General features: G+C 34.2%; 1 long non-coding RNA gene across 1 annotated transcript in view; it reads right to left on the reverse strand.

Annotated features, from left to right (window-relative positions):
- Positions 1-15,704, reverse strand: part of LOC147816722 (uncharacterized) — a 65,336-nt gene that overhangs the window by 31,831 nt on the left and 17,801 nt on the right. The gene's annotated exons all lie outside the window — the stretch shown is intronic.

Raw genomic sequence — 15,704 nt, forward strand, 5'->3', positions numbered from 1 at the left:
TACATCAGATTCCATTCCACTTCTCGTTCCCTTCCAAACCCTATCAAAGAAAAAACACAGACCTTGCATTACACATCCAAGTAAAATGATATAACATGGCTTGAATGATGCAAGTATTGTAAATACATTTTACAATACCTGAAAAGATATTTTACTGCAATCGGAAAACTTTCTTCTTTTCCCTTCCTTTTATGGTGTTTCTCTTTTCTTTCATCCACTTCTATTAAGGGATTCCTCTCATTTCATCTGGTTCCATTCCACTTCTCGTTTCATTCCGAACCCTATCAAAGAGAAAACACATACCTTGCATTACACATCAAAGTTAAATGATATAACAAGGCTTGAATGATGCAGGTATTGTAAACACATTTTACAATACCTGAAAAGAAATTTTACAGCAATCGGAAAACTTTCTTCTTTTCCCTTCCTTTCATGGTGTTTCTCTTTTCTTTCATCCACTTCTATTTCGAGATTCCTCTCATTACATCTGATTCCATTCCACTTTTCGTTCCATTCCGAACCCTATCAAAGAGAAAACACATTCCTTGCAATACACACCAAAGTTAAATGATATAACATGGCTTGAATGATGCAAGTATTGTAAATACATTTTACAATACCTGAAAAGAAATTTTACAGCAATCGGAAAACCTTCTTTTCCCTTCCTTTCATGGTGTTTCTCTTTTCTTTCATCCACTTCTATTTCGAGATTCCTGTCATTACATCTGATTCCATTCCACTTCTCGTTCCATTCCAAACCCTATCAAAGAGAAAACACATACCTTGCATTACACATCAAAGTTAAATGATATAACATGGCTTGAATGATGCAAGTATTGTAAATACGTTTTGCAATTCCTGAAAAGAAATTTTACAGCAATCGGAAAACTTTCTTCTTATCCCTTCCTTTCGTGGTGTTTCTCTTTTCTTTCATCCACTTCTATTTCGAGATTCCTCTCATTACATCTGATTCCATTCCACTTCTCGTTCCATTCCGAACCCTCTCAAAGAGAAAACACATACCTTGCATTACACACCAAAGTTAAATGATATAACATGGCTTGAATGAGGCAAGTATTGTAAATACATTTTACAATACCTGAAAAGAAATTTTACAGCAATCGGATAACTTTCTTCTTTTCCCTTCCTTTCATGGTGTTTCTCTTTTCTTTCATCCACTTCTATTTCGAGATTCCTCTCATTACATCTGATTCCATTCCACTTCTCGTTCCATTCCAAACCCTATCAAAGAGAAAACACATACCTTGCATTACACATCAATGTTAAATGATGTAACATGGCTTGAATGATGCAAGCATTGTAAATCCATTTTACAATACCTGAAAAGATATTTTACTGCAATCGGAAAACTTTCTTCTTTTCCCTTCCTTTTATGGTGTTTCTCTTTTCTTTCATCCACTTCTATTAAGGGATTCCTCTCATTTCATCTGGTTCCATTCCACTTCTCGTTTCATTCCGAACCCTATCAAAGAGAAAACACATACCTTGCATTACACATCAAAGTTAAATGATATAACAAGGCTTGAATGATGCAGGTATTGTAAACACATTTTACAATACCTGAAAAGAAATTTTACAGCAATCGGAAAACTTTCTTCTTTTCCCTTCCTTTCATGGTGTTTCTCTTTTCTTTCATCCACTTCTATTTCGAGATTCCTCTCATTACATCTGATTCCATTCCACTTCTCGCTCCATTCCGAACCCTATCAAAGAGAAAACACATCCTTGCATTACACACCAAAGTTAAATGATATAACATGGCTTGAATGTTGCAAATATTGTAAATATATTTTACAATACCTGAAAAGAAATTTTACAGCAATCGGAAAACTTTCTTCTTTTCCCTCCCTTTTATGGTGTTTCTCTTTTCTTTCATCCACTTCTATTAAGGGATTCCTCTCATTTCATCTGGTTCCATTCCACTTCTCGTTTCATTCCGAACCCTATCAAAGAGAAAACACATACCTTGCATTACACATCAAAGTTAAATGATATAACAAGGCTTGAATGATGCAGGTATTGTAAATACATTTTACAATACCTGAAAAGAAATTTTACAGCAATCGGAAAACTTTCTTCTTTTCCCTTCCTTTCATGGTGTTTCTCTTTTCTTTCATCCACTTCTATTACGAGATTCCTCTCATAACATCTGATTCCATTCCACTTTTCGTTCCATTCCGAAACCTATCAAAGAGAAAACACATACCTTGCATTACACATCAATGTTAAATGATGTAACATGGCTTGAATGATGCAAGCATTGTAAATCCATTTTACAATACCTGAAAAGATATTTTACTGCAATCGGAAAACTTTCTTCTTTTCCCTTCCTTTTATGGTGTTTCTCTTTTCTTTCATCCACTTCTATTAAGGGATTCCTCTCATTTCATCTGGTTCCATTCCACTTCTCGTTTCATTCCGAACCCTATCAAAGAGAAAACACATACCTTGCATTACACATCAAAGTTAAATGATATAACAAGGCTTGAATGATGCAGGTATTGTAAACACATTTTACAATACCTGAAAAGAAATTTTACAGCAATCGGAAAACTTTCTTCTTTTCCCTTCCTTTCATGGTGTTTCTCTTTTCTTTCATCCACTTCTATTTCGAGATTCCTCTCATTACATCTGATTCCATTCCACTTTTCGCTCCATTCCGAACCCTATCAAAGAGAAAACACATCCTTGCATTACACACCAAAGTTAAATGATATAACATGGCTTGAATGTTGCAAATATTGTAAATATATTTTACAATACCTGAAAAGAAATTTTACAGCAATCGGAAAACTTTCTTCTTTTCCCTTCCTTTCATGGTGTTTCTCTTTTCCTTCATCCACTTTTATTACGAGATTCCTCTCATTACATCTGATTCCATTCCACTTCTCGTTCCATTCCGACCCCTATCAAAGAGAAAACACATACCTTGCATTACATATCAAAGTTAAATGATATAACATGGCTTGAATGATGCAAGTATTGTAAATACATTTTACAATACCTGAAAAGAAATTTTACAGTAATCGGAAAACTTTCTTCTTTTCCCTTCCTTTCATGGTGTTTCTCTTTTCTTTCATCCACTTCTATTTCGAGATTCCTCTCATTACATCTGATTCCATTCCACTTCTCGCTCCATTCCGAACCCTATCAAAGAGAAAACACATTCCTTGCATTACACACCAAAGTTAAATGATATAACATGGCTTGAATGAGGCAAGTATTGTAAATACATTTTACAATACCTGAAAAGAAATTTTACAGCAATCGGAAAACTTTCTTCTTTTCCCTTCCTTTTATGGTGTTTCTCTTTTCTTTCATCCACTTCTATTAAGGGATTCCTCTCATTTCATCTGGTTCCATTCCACTTCTCGTTTCATTCCGAACCCTATCAAAGAGAAAACACATACCTTGCATTACACATCAAAGTTAAATGATATACCAAGGCTTGAATGATGCAGATATTGTAAATACATTTTACAATACCTGAAAAGAAATTTTACAGCAATCGGAAAACTTTCTTCTTTTCCCTTCCTTTCATGGTGTTTCTCTTTTCTTTCATCCACTTCTATTACGAGATTCCTCTCATTACATCTGATTCCATTCCACTTTTCGTTCCATTCCGAACCCTATCAAAGAGAAAACACATTCCTTGCAATACACACCAAAGTTAAATGATATAACATGGCTTGAATGATGCAAGTATTGTAAATACATTTTACAATACCTGAAAAGAAATTTTACAGCAATCGGAAAACCTTCTTTTCCCTTCCTTTCATGGTGTTTCTCTTTTCTTTCATCCACTTCTATTTCGAGATTCCTCTCATTACATCTGATTCCATTCCACTTCTCGTTCCATTCCAAACCCTATCAAAGAGAAAACACATACCTTGCATTACACATCAATGTTAAATGATGTAACATGGCTTGAATGATGCAAGCATTGTAAATCCATTTTACAATACCTGAAAAGATATTTTACTGCAATCGGAAAACTTTCTTCTTTTCCCTTCCTTTTATGGTGTTTCTCTTTTCTTTCATCCACTTCTATTAAGGGATTCCTCTCATTTCATCTGGTTCCATTCCACTTCTCGTTTCATTCCGAACCCTATCAAAGAGAAAACACATACCTTGCATTACACATCAAAGTTAAATGATATAACAAGGCTTGAATGATGCAGGTATTGTAAACACATTTTACAATACCTGAAAAGAAATTTTACAGCAATCGGAAAACTTTCTTCTTTTCCCTTCCTTTCATGGTGTTTCTCTTTTCTTTCATCCACTTCTATTTCGAGATTCCTCTCATTACATCTGATTCCATTCCACTTCTCGCTCCATTCCGAACCCTATCAAAGAGAAAACACATCCTTGCATTACACACCAAAGTTAAATGATATAACATGGCTTGAATGTTGCAAATATTGTAAATATATTTTACAATACCTGAAAAGAAATTTTACAGCAATCGGAAAACTTTCTTCTTTTCCCTCCCTTTTATGGTGTTTCTCTTTTCTTTCATCCACTTCTATTAAGGGATTCCTCTCATTTCATCTGGTTCCATTCCACTTCTCGTTTCATTCCGAACCCTATCAAAGAGAAAACACATACCTTGCATTACACATCAAAGTTAAATGATATAACAAGGCTTGAATGATGCAGGTATTGTAAATACATTTTACAATACCTGAAAAGAAATTTTACAGCAATCGGAAAACTTTCTTCTTTTCCCTTCCTTTCATGGTGTTTCTCTTTTCTTTCATCCACTTCTATTACGAGATTCCTCTCATAACATCTGATTCCATTCCACTTTTCGTTCCATTCCGAAACCTATCAAAGAGAAAACACATACCTTGCATTACACATCAATGTTAAATGATGTAACATGGCTTGAATGATGCAAGCATTGTAAATCCATTTTACAATACCTGAAAAGATATTTTACTGCAATCGGAAAACTTTCTTCTTTTCCCTTCCTTTTATGGTGTTTCTCTTTTCTTTCATCCACTTCTATTAAGGGATTCCTCTCATTTCATCTGGTTCCATTCCACTTCTCGTTTCATTCCGAACCCTATCAAAGAGAAAACACATACCTTGCATTACACATCAAAGTTAAATGATATAACAAGGCTTGAATGATGCAGGTATTGTAAACACATTTTACAATACCTGAAAAGAAATTTTACAGCAATCGGAAAACTTTCTTCTTTTCCCTTCCTTTCATGGTGTTTCTCTTTTCTTTCATCCACTTCTATTTCGAGATTCCTCTCATTACATCTGATTCCATTCCACTTTTCGCTCCATTCCGAACCCTATCAAAGAGAAAACACATCCTTGCATTACACACCAAAGTTAAATGATATAACATGGCTTGAATGTTGCAAATATTGTAAATATATTTTACAATACCTGAAAAGAAATTTTACAGCAATCGGAAAACTTTCTTCTTTTCCCTTCCTTTCATGGTGTTTCTCTTTTCCTTCATCCACTTTTATTACGAGATTCCTCTCATTACATCTGATTCCATTCCACTTCTCGTTCCATTCCGACCCCTATCAAAGAGAAAACACATACCTTGCATTACATATCAAAGTTAAATGATATAACATGGCTTGAATGATGCAAGTATTGTAAATACATTTTACAATACCTGAAAAGAAATTTTACAGTAATCGGAAAACTTTCTTCTTTTCCCTTCCTTTCATGGTGTTTCTCTTTTCTTTCATCCACTTCTATTTCGAGATTCCTCTCATTACATCTGATTCCATTCCACTTCTCGCTCCATTCCGAACCCTATCAAAGAGAAAACACATTCCTTGCATTACACACCAAAGTTAAATGATATAACATGGCTTGAATGAGGCAAGTATTGTAAATACATTTTACAATACCTGAAAAGAAATTTTACAGCAATCGGAAAACTTTCTTCTTTTCCCTTCCTTTTATGGTGTTTCTCTTTTCTTTCATCCACTTCTATTAAGGGATTCCTCTCATTTCATCTGGTTCCATTCCACTTCTCGTTTCATTCCGAACCCTATCAAAGAGAAAACACATACCTTGCATTACACATCAAAGTTAAATGATATACCAAGGCTTGAATGATGCAGATATTGTAAATACATTTTACAATACCTGAAAAGAAATTTTACAGCAATCGGAAAACTTTCTTCTTTTCCCTTCCTTTCATGGTGTTTCTCTTTTCTTTCATCCACTTCTATTACGAGATTCCTCTCATTACATCTGATTCCATTCCACTTTTCGTTCCATTCCGAACCCTATCAAAGAGAAAACACATTCCTTGCAATACACACCAAAGTTAAATGATATAACATGGCTTGAATGATGCAAGTATTGTAAATACATTTTACAATACCTGAAAAGAAATTTTACAGCAATCGGAAAACCTTCTTTTCCCTTCCTTTCATGGTGTTTCTCTTTTCTTTCATCCACTTCTATTTCGAGATTCCTGTCATTACATCTGATTCCATTCCACTTCTCGTTCCATTCCAAACCCTATCAAAGAGAAAACACATACCTTGCATTACACATCAAAGTTAAATGATATAACATGGCTTGAATGATGCAAGTATTGTAAATACGTTTTGCAATTCCTGAAAAGAAATTTTACAGCAATCGGAAAACTTTCTTCTTTTCCCTTCATTTCGTGGTGTTTCTCTTTTCTTTCATCCACTTCTATTTCGAGATTCCTCTCATTACATCTGATTCATTCCACTTCTCGTTCCATTCCAAACCCTATCAAAGAGAAAACACATACCTTGCATTACATATCAAAGTTAAATGATATAACATGGCTTGAATGATGCAAGTATTGTAAATACATTTTACAATACCTGAAAAGAAATTTTACAGTAATCGGAAATCTTTCTTCTTTTCCCTTCCTTTCATGGTGTTTCTCTTTTCTTTCATCCATTTCTATTTCGAGATTCCTCTCATTACTTCTGATTCCATTCCACTTCTCGTTCCATTCCGAACCCTATCAAAGAGAGAACACATACCTTGCATTACTCATCAAAGTTAAATGATATAACATGGCTTGAATGATGCAAGTATTGTAAATACATTTTACAATACCTGAAATGAAAATTTATAGCAATCGGAAAACTTTCTTCTTTTCCCTTCCTTTCATGGTGTTTCTCTTTTCTTTCATCCACTTCTATTTCGAGATTCCTCCCATTACATCTGATTCCATTCCACTTCTCGTTCCCTTCCAAACCCTATCAAAGAAAAAACACAGACCTTGCATTACACATCCAAGTAAAATGATATAACATGGCTTGAATGATGCAAGTATTGTAAATACATTTTACAATACCTGAAAAGATATTTTACTGCAATCGGAAAACTTTCTTCTTTTCCCTTCCTTTTATGGTGTTTCTCTTTTCTTTCATCCACTTCTATTAAGGGATTCCTCTCATTTCATCTGGTTCCATTCCACTTCTCGTTTCATTCCGAACCCTATCAAAGAGAAAACACATACCTTGCATTACACATCAAAGTTAAATGATATAACAAGGCTTGAATGATGCAGGTATTGTAAACACATTTTACAATACCTGAAAAGAAATTTTACAGCAATCGGAAAACTTTCTTCTTTTCCCTTCCTTTCATGGTGTTTCTCTTTTCTTTCATCCACTTCTATTTCGAGATTCCTCTCATTACATCTGATTCCATTCCACTTCTCGCTCCGATCCGAACCCTATCAAAGAGAAAACACATCCTTGCATTACACACCAAAGTTAAATGATATAACATGGCTTGAATGTTGCAAATATTGTAAATATATTTTACAATACCTGAAAAGAAATTTTACAGCAATCGGAAAACTTTCTTCTTTTCCCTTCCTTTCATGGTGTTTCTCTTTTCCTTCATCCACTTCTATTACGAGATTCCTCTCATTACATCTGATTCCATTCCACTTCTCGTTCCATTCCGACCCCTATCAAAGAGAAAACACATACCTTGCATTACATATCAAAGTTAAATGATATAACATGGCTTAAATGATGCAAGTATTGTAAATATATTTTACAATACCTGAAAAGAAATTTTACAGTAATCGGAAAACTTTCTTCTTTTCCCTTCCTTTCATGGTGTTTCTCTTTTCTTTCATCCACTTCTATTTCGAGATTCCTCTCATTACATCTGATTCCATTCCACTTCTCGCTCCATTCCGAACCCTATCAAAGAGAAAACACATTCCTTGCATTACACACCAAAGTTAAATGATATAACATGGCTTGAATGAGGCAAGTATTGTAAATACATTTTACAATACCTGAAAAGAAATTTTACAGCAATCGGAAAACTTTCTTCTTTTCCCTTCCTTTTATGGTGTTTCTCTTTTCTTTCATCCACTTCTATTAAGGGATTCCTCTCATTTCATCTGGTTCCATTCCACTTCTCGTTTCATTCCGAACCCTGTCAAAGAGAAAACACATACCTTGCATTACACATCAAAGTTAAATGATATAACAAGGCTTGAATGATGCAGGTATTGTAAATACATTTTACAATACCTGAAAAGAAATTTTACAGCAATCGGAAAACTTTCTTCTTTTCCCTTCCTTTGATGGTGTTTCTCTTTTCTTTCATCCACTTCTATTAAGGGATTCCTCTCATTTCATCTGGTTCCATTCCACTTCTCGTTTCATTCCGAACCCTATCAAAGAGAAAACACATACCTTGCATTACACATCAAAGTTAAATGATATAACAAGGCTTGAATGATGCAGGTATTGTAAATACATTTTACAATACCTGAAAAGAAATTTTACAGCAATCGGAAAACTTTCTTCTTTTCCCTTCCTTTCATGGTGTTTCTCTTTTCTTTCATCCACTTCTATTACGAGATTCCTCTCATTACATCTGATTCCATTCCACTTTTCGTTCCATTCCGAACCCTATCAAAGAGAAAACACATTCCTTGCAATACACACCAAAGTTAAATGATATAACATGGCTTGAATGATGCAAGTATTGTAAATATATTTTACAATACCTGAAAAGAAATTTTACAGCAATCGGAAAACCTTCTTTTCCCTTCCTTTCATGGTGTTTCTCTTTTCTTTCATCCACTTCTATTTCGAGATTCCTGTCATTACATCTGATTCCATTCCACTTCTCGTTCCATTCCAAACCCTATCAAAGAGAAAACACATACCTTGCATTACACATCAAAGATAAATGATATAACATGGCTTGAATGATGCAAGTATTGTAAATACGTTTTGCAATTCCTGAAAAGAAATTTTACAGCAATCGGAAAACTTTCTTCTTTTCCCTTCCTTTCGTGGTGTTTCTCTTTTCTTTCATCCACTTCTATTTCGAGATTCCTCTCATTACATCTGATTCCATTCCACTTCTCGCTCCATTCCGAACCCTATCAAAGAGAAAACACATTCCTTGCATTACACACCAAAGTTAAATGATATAACATGGCTTGAATGAGGCAAGTATTGTAAATACATTTTACAATACCTGAAAAGAAATTTTACAGCAATCGGAAAACTTTCTTCTTTTCCCTTCCTTTTATGGTGTTTCTCTTTTCTTTCATCCACTTCTATTAAGGGATTCCTCTCATTTCATCTGGTTCCATTCCACTTCTCGTTTCATTCCGAACCCTATCAAAGAGAAAACACATACCTTGCATTACACATCAAAGTTAAATGATATAACAAGGCTTGAATGATGCAAGTATTGTAAATACATCTTACAATTCCTGAAATAAAATTTTGTTGCAATCGGAAAACTTTCTTCTTTTTCCTTCCTTTCATGGTGTTTCTCTTTCCTTTCATCCACTTTTATTAAGGGATTCCTCTTATTACATCTGGTTCCATTCCACTTCTCGTTTCATTCCGAACCCTATCAAAGAGAAAACACATACCTAGCATTACACATCAATGTTAAATGATATAACAAGGCTTGAATGATGCAAGTATTGTAAATACATCTTACAATACCTGAAATAAAATTTTGTTGCAATCGGAAAACTTTCTTCTTTTTCCTTCCTTTCATGGTGTTTCTCTTTCCTTTCATCCACTTCTATTAAAGGATTCCTCTTATTACATCTGATTCCATTCCACTTCTCGTTTCATTCCGAACCCTATCAAAGAGAAAACACATACCTTGCATTACACATCAATGTTAAATGATATAACAAGGCTTGAATGAATCAAGTATTGTAAATACATCTTACAATACCTGAAATAAAATTTTGTTGCAATCGGAAAACTTTCTTCTTTTTCCTTCCTTTCATGGTGTTTCTCTTTCCTTTCATCCACTTCTATTAAGGGATTCCTCTTATTACATCTGGTTCCATTCCACTTCTCGTTTCATTCCGAACCCTATCAAAGAGAAAACACATACCTTGCATTACACATCAATGTTAAATGATATAACAAGGCTTGAATGATGCAAGTATTGTAAATACATCTTTCAATACCTGAAATAAAATTTTGTTGCAATCGGAAAATTTTCTTCTTTCTCCTTCCTTTCATGGTGTTTCTCTTTCCTTTCATCCACTTCTATTAAGGGATTCCTCTTATTACATCTGGTTCCATTCCACTTCTCGTTCCATTCCAAACCCTATCAAAGAGAAAACACATACCTTGCATTACACACCAAAGTTAAATGATATAACATGGCTTGAATGATGCAAGTATTGTAAATACATTTTACAATACCTGAAAAGAAATTTTACAGCAATCGGATAACTTTCTTCTTTTTCCTTCCTTTCATGGTGTTTCTCTTTCCTTTCATCCACTTCTATTTCGAGATTCCTCTCATTACATCTGGTTCCATTCCACTTCTCGTTCCATTCCAAACCCTATCAAAGAGAAAACACATACCTTGCATTACACAAAAAAGTTAAATGATATAACATGGCTTGAATGATGCAAGTATTGTAAATACATTTTACAATACCTGAAAAGAAATTTTACAGCAATCGGATAACTTTCTTCTTTTTCCTTCCTTTCATGGTGTTTCTCTTTCCTTTCATCCACTTCTATTTCGAGATTCCTCTCATTACATCTGATTCCATTCCACTTCTCGTACCATTCTAAACCCTATCAAAGAGAAAACACATACCTTGCATTACACACCAAAGTTAAATGATATAACATGGCTTGAATGATGCAAGTATTGTAAATACATTTTACAATACCTGAAAAGAAATTTTACAGCAATCGGATAACTTTCTTCTTTTTCCTTCCTTTCATGGTGTTTCTCTTTCCTTTCATCCACTTCTATTTCGAGATTCCTCTCATTACATCTGATTCCATTCCACTTCTCGTTCCATTCTAAACCCTATCAAAGAGAAAACACATACCTTGCATTACACACCAAAGTTAAATGATATAACATGGCTTGAATGATGCAAGTATTGTAAATACATTTTACAATACCTGAAAAGAAATTTTACAGCAATCGGATAACTTTCTTCTTTTTCCATCCTTTCATGGTGTTTCTCTTTCCTTTCATCCACTTCTATTTCGAGATTCCTCTCATTACATCTGATTCCATTCCACTTCTCGTTCCATTCTAAACCCTATCAAAGAGAAAACACATACCTTGCATTACACACCAAAGTTAAATGATATAACATGGCTTGAATGATGCAAGTATTGTAAATACATTTTACAATACCTGAAAAGAAATTTTACAGCAATCGGATAACTTTCTTCTTTTTCCTTCCTTTCATGGTGTTTCTCTTTCCTTTCATCCACTTCTATTTCGAGATTCCTCTCATTACATCTGGTTCCATTCCACTTCTCGTCCCATTCCAAACCCTATCAAAGAGAAAACCCATACCTTGCATTACACAAAAAAGTTAAATGATATAACATGGCTTGAATGATGCAAGTATTGTAAATACATTTTACAATACCTGAAAAGAAATTTTACAGCAATCGGATAACTTTCTTCTTTTTCCTTCCTTTCATGGTGTTTCTCTTTCCTTTCATCCACTTCTATTTCGAGATTCCTCTCATTACATCTGATTCCATTCCACTTCTCGTACCATTCTAAACCCTATCAAAGAGAAAACACATACCTTGCATTACACACCAAAGTTAAATGATATAACATGGCTTGAATGATGCAAGTATTGTAAATACATTTTACAATACCTGAAAAGAAATTTTACAGCAATCGGATAACTTTCTTCTTTTTCCTTCCTTTCATGGTGTTTCTCTTTCCTTTCATCCTCTTCTATTTCGAGATTCCTCTCATTACATCTGGTTCCATTCCACTTCTCGTTCCATTCCAAACCCTATCAAAGAGAAAACACATACCTTGCATTACACACCAAAGTTAAATGATATAACATGGCTTGAATGATGCAAGTATTGTAAATACATTTTACAATACCTGAAAAGAAATTTTACAGCAATCGGATAACTTTCTTCTTTTTCCATCCTTTCATGGTGTTTCTCTTTCCTTTCATCCACTTCTATTTCGAGATTCCTCTCATTACATCTGATTCCATTCCACTTCTCGTTCCATTCTAAACCCTATCAAAGAGAAAACACATACCTTGCATTACACACCAAAGTTAAATGATATAACATGGCTTGAATGATGCAAGTATTGTAAATACATTTTACAATACCTGAAAAGAAATTTTACAGCAATCGGATAACTTTCTTCTTTTTCCTTCCTTTCATGGTGTTTCTCTTTCCTTTCATCCACTTCTATTTCGAGATTCCTCTCATTACATCTGGTTCCATTCCACTTCTCGTTCCATTCCAAACCCTATCAAAGAGAAAACACATACCTTGCATTACACACCAAAGTTAAATGATATTACATGGCTTGAATGATGCAAGTATTGTAAATACATTTTACAATACCTGAAAAGAAATTTTACAGCAATCGGAAAACTTTCTTCTTTTCCCTTCCCTGCATGGTGTTTCTCTTTTCTTTCATCCACTTCTATTTCGAGATTCCTCTCATTACATCTGATTCCATTCCACTTCTCGTTCCATTCTAAACCCTATCAAAGAGAAAACACATACCTTGCATTTCACATCAAAGTTAAATGATATAACATGGCTTGAATGATGCAAGTATTGTAAATACGTTTTACAATATCTGAAAAGAAATTTTACAGCAATCGGAAAACTTTCTTCTTTTTCCTTCCTTTCATGGTGTTTCTCTTTCCTTTCATCCACTTCTATTTCGAGATTCCTCTCATTACATCTGATTCCATTCCACTTCTCGTTCCATTCTAAACCCTATCAAAGAGAAAACACATACCTTGCATTACACACCAAAGTTAAATGATATAACATGGCTTGAATGATGCAAGTATTGTAAATACATTTTACAATACCTGAAAAGAAATTTTACAGCAATCGGATAACTTTCTTCTTTTTCCTTCCTTTCATGGTGTTTCTCTTTCCTTTCATCCACTTCTATTTCGAGATTCCTCTCATTACATCTGGTTCCATTCCACTTCTCGTTCCATTCCAAACCCTATCAAAGAGAAAACACATACCTTGCATTACACACCAAAGTTAAATGATATTACATGGCTTGAATGATGCAAGTATTGTAAATACATTTTAACATACCTGAAAAGAAATTTTACAGCAATCGGATAACTTTCTTCTTTTTCCTTCCTTTCATGGTGTTTCTCTTTCCTTTCATCCACTTCTATTTCGAGATTCCTCTCATTACATCTGATTCCATTCCACTTCTCGTTCCATTCTAAACCCTATCAAAGAGAAAACACATACCTTGCATTACACACCAAAGTTAAATGATATAACATGGCTTGAATGATGCAAGTATTGTAAATACATTTTACAATACCTGAAAAGAAATTTTACAGCAATCGGATAACTTTCTTCTTTTTCCTTCCTTTCATGGTGTTTCTCTTTCCTTTCATCCACTTCTATTTCGAGATTCCTCTCATTACATCTGATTCCATTCCACTTCTCGTTCCATTCTAAACCCTATCAAAGAGAAAACACATACCTTGCATTACACATCAAAGTTAAATGATATAACATGGCTTGAATGATGCAAGTATTGTAAATACATTTTACAATACCTGAAAAGAAATTTTACAGCAATCGGATAACTTTCTTCTTTTTCCTTCCTTTCATGGTGTTTCTCTTTCCTTTCATCCACTTCTATTTCGAGATTCCTCTCATTACATCTGGTTCCATTCCACTTCTCGTTCCATTCCAAACCCTATCAAAGAGAAAACACATACCTTGCATTACACACCAAAGTTAAATGATATTACATGGCTTGAATGATGCAAGTATTGTAAATACATTTTACAATACCTGAAAAGAAATTTTACAGCAATCGGATAACTTTCTTCTTTTTCCTTCCTTTCATGGTGTTTCTCTTTCCTTTCATCCACTTCTATTTCGAGATTCCTCTCATTACATCTGGTTCCATTCCACTTCTCGTTCCATTCCAAACCCTATCAAAGAGAAAACACATACCTTGCATTACACACCAAAGTTAAATGATATTACATGGCTTGAATGATGCAAGTATTGTAAATACATTTTACAATACCTGAAAAGAAATTTTACAGCAATCGGATAACTTTCTTCTTTTTCCTTCCTTTCATGGTGTTTCTCTTTCCTTTCATCCACTTCTATTTCGAGATTCCTCTCATTACATCTGGTTCCATTCCACTTCTCGTTCCATTCCAAACCCTATCAAAGAGAAAACACATACCTTGCATTACACACCAAAGTTAAATGATATAACATGGCTTGAATGATGCAAGTATTGTAAATACATTTTACAATACCTGAAAGAAATTTTACAGCAATCGGATAACTTTCTTCTTTTTCCTTCCTTTCATGGTGTTTCTCTTTCCTTTCATCCACTTCTATTTCGAGATTCCTCTCATTACATCTGATTCCATTCCACTTCTCGTTCCATTCTAAACCCTATCAAAGAGAAAACACATACCTTGCATTACACGCCAAAGTTAAATGATATAACATGGCTTGAATGATGCAAGTATTGTAAATACATTTTACAATACCCGAAAAGAAATTTTACAGCAATCGGATAACTTTCTTCTTTTTCCTTCCTTTCATGGTGTTTCTCTTTCCTTTCATCCACTTCTATTTCGAGATTCCTCTCATTACATCTGGTTCCATTCCACTTCTCGTTCCATTCCAAACCCTATCAAAGAGAAAACACATACCTTGCATTACACACCAAAGTTAAATGATATAACATGGCTTGAATGATGCAAGTATTGTAAATACATTTTACGATACCTGAAAAGAAATTTTGCAGCAATCGGAAAACTTTCTTCTTTTTCCTTCCTTTCATGGTGTTTCTCTTTCCTTTCATCCACTTCTATTAAGGGATTCCTCTCATTACATCTGATTCCATTCCACTTCTCGTTTCATTCCGAACCCTATCAAAGAGAAAACACATACCTTGCATTACACATCAAAGTTAAATGATATAACAAGGCTTGAATGATGCAAGTATTGTAAATACATTTTACAATACCTGAAAAGAAATTTTACAGCAATCGGAAAACTTTCTTCTTTTTCCTTCCTTTCATGGTGTTTCTCTTTTCTTTCATCCACTTCTATTAAGGAATTCCTCTCATTACATCTGATTCCATTCCACTTCTCGTTCCATTCCGAACCCTATCAAAGAGAAAACAC

Source organism: Parasteatoda tepidariorum, chromosome 1, assembly GCF_982258835.1.
Source record: "Parasteatoda tepidariorum strain Cologne lab strain chromosome 1, Ptep-v5.0, whole genome shotgun sequence".
NCBI lineage: Eukaryota > Metazoa > Arthropoda > Arachnida > Araneae > Theridiidae > Parasteatoda > Parasteatoda tepidariorum.